The following is a 6,323-nucleotide window of genomic DNA, read 5'->3' as shown; positions in this document are numbered from 1 at the left end:
AAGTCACACAACCATCCTCTTCTTTCTCTCTACCAGGACCACACGGTTGTATGAAGTCACATGGCTATTACGAAACTGCAAGTGCACGGTTATGTCATCAGTAATACAAAAGATATCGAATCTACAGGAATTATTGATTAAGCACTAGTTAACTTCATACAGAGAGCTATCTAGAAAATCGAAGGTTAATTGGAAAAGAGAGAGTGAAGGAAAGAGAGAATGTAAAGAGTAGAGAAAGTGGGAGAGCTAGATTTGAGGATAGATACTAAAATTTCGATTTCACTATGATGTTAATTAATGACTCTATGCATTATTCATCTCCTTACCTCCATTCTTATGCACATGTAAAAAGTTACCGGCTCTCCCCTGCAGTGGACAACTGACAGGGCAGTTAGATCAATATCCCTTGCAATTAAATAGGAATGATTTCTATAAAGTCCGTTAGCGGGATCTGCCTATTACTAGCGTCCCTCGATCATACAACATATGAACACATGCACTACTTAATAAACATAGAGATGAGGATTACAATTGACTAGGACTACCTACTTCCTTGTAGAGAATTGCTTCTCTTTTCAAGATGATACCCTAGACGTCCGTTAGCTGGATCTGCCTGTCACTAGCATCCCTTAGCATATGACTTAGGGTATCCCTCTACGGGATCCACAATCAATCCACATCTACATGTCTGCACCATTCACACACTTCATCAAACACATAGAAGGTACAACACAAATAGAACATGACATAACACTTAATTGAATAAGGAAATATCTAAATACATAGTTCATACATTCATAATCACATCATAGCTACTTCCTACATCCTAGATCTAGAGATCTACTCCATTGCAAGATAATACAACTAAGAAACAAGAAGTAAAGCAATCTACATATCAAAATATAAAGAGAAACGAAGAGAGATCTTATCCATGTAGCATCGGTCTTCTTGGATGCAATCCTCGCTCCGAAGGTAGACGGATCGACGAAGATGAAAGAACTAGGGTTCCCCTAAGGGAGAACCCTTCTCCAAGAAATGGGAGCGAGCCCCAAGCCAAAGATTCATGAAAATGGGAGAAAACCCCCCTTTTATAGCACTTGTCACAGCCCTTGCATGGGTCGTGACATGGCCGTGTGAATCCACACGGCCATGTGTTGCCTTGGCTCTGGTCTAATGGCACGACCGTGTGGTCCACATGGCCATGTGCTGCCTTGGCTCTGGTCTAATGGCACAATCATGTGGTCCACACTGCCAAAGTCTTTTTCTTCTCTGAAACTTCCACACGGCCTGTGTGAATCGATATGGCCGTGTGGATTTCACACACCCCTTGCATGGCCCTTGGCATGTCTCTGCGTAGATATATCTCATTGCAATGTTTTTTAGACTATGAAAATGAGGTTTTCTCTGGTTCAAGTCTTCAGCAAAGTTGTAGATCTTGAAGTTATCTACATTTTGATATAAAGAACAGCCCGTAACTCCAACCAAGCACAAAGTTATAGCCATTTTAGCTTTAGTCTGCAGTGCTAAAAACTCCACATGGCCTTCACACGGCTAGGGTTGTAAACAAGCCGAGCCAAGCCAAGCTTTGGGGTGTTTAAGTTTGTTTGATAAGGTAACCAAGCTGAGCCGAGCCGGGCTTAAAATTAACCAAGCTTTTGAAATGAGTGTTCAAGCTTGGCTTGGTTTATTTTTTATGAGCTTGAGCTTGTTTGAAGCTTAGCTTGAGCTTGGTTCATTTAGATGTTATCAAGCTCTCAATTCTAGCTTGGCTTAAGCTTGTTCGAGCTTGGCTTGAGCTTGGTTTGAGCTTGGTTCATTTAGATGTTATCAAGCTTGTTTGATTGTTTAAAACTTTTAGTTGTTTGATTGGTTATTAAACTTGATAATTTAAATTTATTTATTTATTTATTTTATTTTATTGTTTATTTAGCATATTGAAAAGAGTTTTATTAATGAATATGGTTCATGAACATTATTTATAAACATTGTTCATAAACATTGCTCACGTACGTTGTTCACGAACATTAACAAGCTGAACACATATGTGTTCAAGCTTGTTTGTCTAGCTTAACGAGCTATTTAAGCTTGTTTGTTTAATTAATCGTATATATATTGAACGAACATAAACAAGCTCTTACCAATCTGAACACCAAGCTTGTTCATGAACGCTTCATTCATTTACAGTCCTACACACGGCCTCCACACGACCCCCACACAGCTTCCACAAGGCTGTATGGTTTCCACACGGCCAGGACATGGAAAAACTTAGTTTTTACATGCCCGTGTGAGTTCCAAATGACCTAGATACTTTGGAAGCTCTAGACTCCATTTAAGCTCTGTTTTTGCTCCAAATCACGTCCTATCAATCAAAACAAGTAAAGAGTAGATATCCAAATAAAAGAAATAGAAATATAACATTATAATTAAATAGGGTACAATAAACATAGATTATGCTCATGAAATACAAGTAGATGTGCGTCAAAATATGCATTAAAGTGTATATAATCTACGCACATTAATGGCCTAGTCTTTTCTCTTCTCTGCTAGCTTCACACGGTCATGTGGGGTCACATGGCCACGTGAGGTCACACGGTTAGCTTTTTAAGGTGTATAAGGGCTGAGTTTTCTCCTTTTTTGACTTTGCTGAAGACTCCACGCCTATGAGGTGATCATCGCCAACTCGTGGAGGCTACACACAACCTAAAAATGAAAAAAAAAACACTAAGACAAACTAACTAAAGAAACAAAGTTATAAACTGAACTAACTAAAAAGAACCCTTGGGTTGCCTCCCAAGAAGCACTTGTTTCAAGTCTTTAGCTCGACCCCGTCTCCATTGCTACAGATTATTCCCATGGAGGCACGGCTTCCCCTCCTAGGGTTGGTGCTTCAGACTCTTGCTTCATTCTTCCCTTGTAGGGAAGAAGTACTTGTCATTCTTGATTGGGGGCCTTCTCCCAATTCTTGCTAGATCATGTACTGCATCCGGTGGCCTCCCATGAGAATGGAAGTTCCATTCCTCAATCTTGTGGGCATATGTCCCGCTGTACTTAGTTAAAAAGGGAAGATACATGATTAGGATATTTAGGTAAATCAAATTCTAATCTTTTCTTACCAATAACTAGAAATAGTTTATGATTTTTTACATCAATAATAGCTCCAGCAATCACAAAGAACGGTCTTCCCAATATGATTGGGATCTTGGGATCCTCCTCCATATCTAAGATAACAAAATCGATGGGTATGATACAACCACCCACCTCTACCAGCACATCTTCAATGATACCCATAGGGTACCTACATGAATGATCAGCTAACTAAAGTACTATAATAGTAAGTTTAAAGTTTTTGAAACCTAGCTTATTATAAACCAAATATGGAATGAGGCTAACACTTGCCCCCAAATCACAAAAAACTCTATCTATGAATTCAGTTCCTATAGTGTAAGGAATTGTGAAGCTTCCTGGATCTTGAACCTTTAGGGGAGCAGTTGTCATGAATAGAGCACTGCACTCTTCCATTAGCGCCACAGTCTCGAACTCTCTTTTTTTCCTTTGGTTGGACATGATATCCTTCAAAAATTTAGTGAACTTGGTCATTTGGTGAAGAGCATCAATCTGAGGAACCTCAATACAAAGTTCTTTGACCTTTTCTAAAAATCTGTCAAATTTTTCATCCATCTTTGTCATAGCTAATCTTTGACTGTTTGATTTTGGGGTGGTGCTGAAAGAGTCTCTTCAACCTTCTTGGTAATCTCCTCATCATCCTGGACCTTAACTAGATTAGGTAAGGGAGGAGAGAACTCTTCTAAATTATCAATCCCTTTATGAGCAATCACTTGGGGATCTCCCAAGGTTCATCCAATCCGAAGCTCTATTTTGTTGCAGTGTTCAATCGGATTCACATCAGACTTGCCTGGGAAAGCTCCTGGTGCTCTTGAAGAAGATGAGGTTGTCTAGGTAATTTGGCTATTTTGAATCTTTTGGTATTTTTCAGTGTTATCCATTCTTTGAGTGAGTTGCTTGATTTCATTTTTCATTTCCTTTTGTTCAGCAAGAACTTCCTCAAACATCTTTTCTATCTAGGATAGTTGATAGCCTTGTGACGGTTGTTGTTGATAGTTTTGTTATCCGGGTTGGTAACTTGGCATTACCCCTGTAAATGGTCCTTGATCTTAATTGTTCCGGTAAGAAAATTTTGGATGATTCTTTCACCCAGGGTTGTATGTATTGCAATACGTATTATTTTATCTTTGATTATAACTTACTATTGCATCACATTGCTCAAGCTGATTAATTTGTGCAAAGATGGACCCCAAAGCGCAAGTTTCTTAAGCATGGTCCATGCTTCCACAAGTGTCACATACACATACAATTGCATTAACCATACTAGTTCTCATATTCTCAAACTTTTTAGTCAAAGCGTCCAACTTCGTGGACATAAGAGTAATTGCATCCACGTCAAACTTTCTTAATACCTTGATAGGATTTTCAGAGAAGGAGCCTCCACATCTTTCAGATGCCCATTGATGATGATTTTGGGTTACACTCTCTATAATATCTTCAACCTCATCTAGACTTTTGTTTATTAATGCTCCTCCAAATGTAGAGTCAAGGGACACCTTTGTGTGATAGTTGATGTCATTATAAAAAGTGTGTAGAGCTAACCACTTCTCAAGTCCATGATGTGGGCAATGACTAAGCATCTTTTTGAATCAATCTTATGCTTCAAATAATGATTCTGAATCTGACTATCTGAAGCTTGCTATAAGATTTCTCATGTAAGCAGTTTTACTAGAAGGATAGAATTTATTGAGGAATTGTTGCTCACATTGCTCCCAAGATGTGATGATATTAGCTAGTAAGGAATTAAGCCACTACTTGACTCTATCCCTTAGGAAAAACCTGAATGACAATAATCTTATTGCTTCCGTTGGAACTTCATTCATTTTCATTGTACTGTAAATTTCATAAAAGACTTCCAAGTGTTGGTTTTGGATCTTCATGTGGTCCACCTCCAAATTAATTTTGATGAACCATTGTAATCACCACAGGCTTAATCTAAAAATTATTGGCTTCAACAGGTCGTCTGATAATGCTAGACCGAAGCCCCTGTACATAAGGTGCTGCGTAATCTTTAAGAGGTTTGTTCATCATTTCAAATTATTCTTGTTCTTCTTGTTGTCTCTACAGGTTTCTTCTTCTTCGGTATGCTCAATCTATCTTTAGATCAAGTGGTAGTAAATCTCCTGCAAGATTAGATCTTCATATCTAAGAACAAGATTACAAATATGCCAAACGCAAGTTCTAAATGCAGAAAGAAATAGAATTTTCAAAGTGTTGAATTTAAATTATAAAAAGAAAATTACAGAAATAGAAGTAAACAAATGTGAGATGTATCTACAAAAACAGTATTGTAAAAATATTTACAATATGAGAAAGAAAACAAGTTTAGGCTAACTCAAATGATTATCTACTAATGTTATAAGCGCAGTCCCCAGCAACGGTGCCAAAAACTTATTACGAAGCTGCAAGTGCACGATTACATCATTAGTAATATAAAAGATTATCGAACTCACATGGACTGGTTATAAACACTAGTGATTTCTCATAGAAAATTAGCTAAACAATTGACGCTTGAAAGCCACATGCTAACTAAAGAGAACTAAGATTGAGTAAAGGAGAGAGAGAGAGACTTGAATTGGGAAATATTCTAGGGGTTCAGTTTCATTGTAATCATTCTCAATGTATCATGGTTCACCAATTACCCATCCTCAATTCCCATACACTTGTAGCAAGCTAGATTTATTAGCGACTCTTCCCTGCAGTGGTCAAGCTGAAATGCTATTTGGATTTATATCCCACGCTATTAAATAGAAATGATCCCTATGAAGTTTGGTAACGGGTCACCCCTGTCACTATGACCCCTCAGTCAGAAATCACAATATACTTAATAACCATAGGAATAGAGATAACGATTACATCTATTTCCCTACTTCCTTGCGGGGAATTACTTCTCCCTTCAAGGTAATACCCTAGATGTCTGAAAATGGGTTACCCCTATCACTAGGGCCCTCGGTCATACAATCTAGGGCATTCCCCCTACGAGATCAATAACTCTACACAACCATTCAATCAAACATGAGAATTAAGCTCAAACACAATACATGCATATAAGATCAAATAGATACAAGGCATGGTAATGTCATATAGATAGGAAATTGACATTTCCATGAGTTTTTCCATCAATGCACATCACAATTACTCCCTTAATCCTAGAACAATAGATCTACTCCATGGTGCAAAGGGAAGAATCCAAAGACATA

The 6,323-nt window shown here is 38.0% G+C and overlaps 1 non-coding gene across 1 annotated transcript; it reads left to right on the top strand.

Moving 5' to 3' along the window:
• The first annotated feature begins 4,674 nt into the window (after positions 1–4,674).
• On the top strand, positions 4,675–4,781 carry LOC122036525. Its single transcript, XR_006127402.1, has one exon. It is a non-coding gene; the product is annotated as a small nucleolar RNA R71 (small nucleolar RNA).
• Positions 4,782–6,323: the final 1,542 nt, after the last annotated feature.

Source organism: Zingiber officinale, unplaced genomic scaffold (genome assembly GCF_018446385.1).
Source record: "Zingiber officinale cultivar Zhangliang unplaced genomic scaffold, Zo_v1.1 ctg167, whole genome shotgun sequence".
Lineage (NCBI taxonomy): Eukaryota > Viridiplantae > Streptophyta > Magnoliopsida > Zingiberales > Zingiberaceae > Zingiber > Zingiber officinale.
Note: the sequence above shows the minus strand (reverse complement) of the source record. Positions and strands in the feature narration are given on the sequence as shown.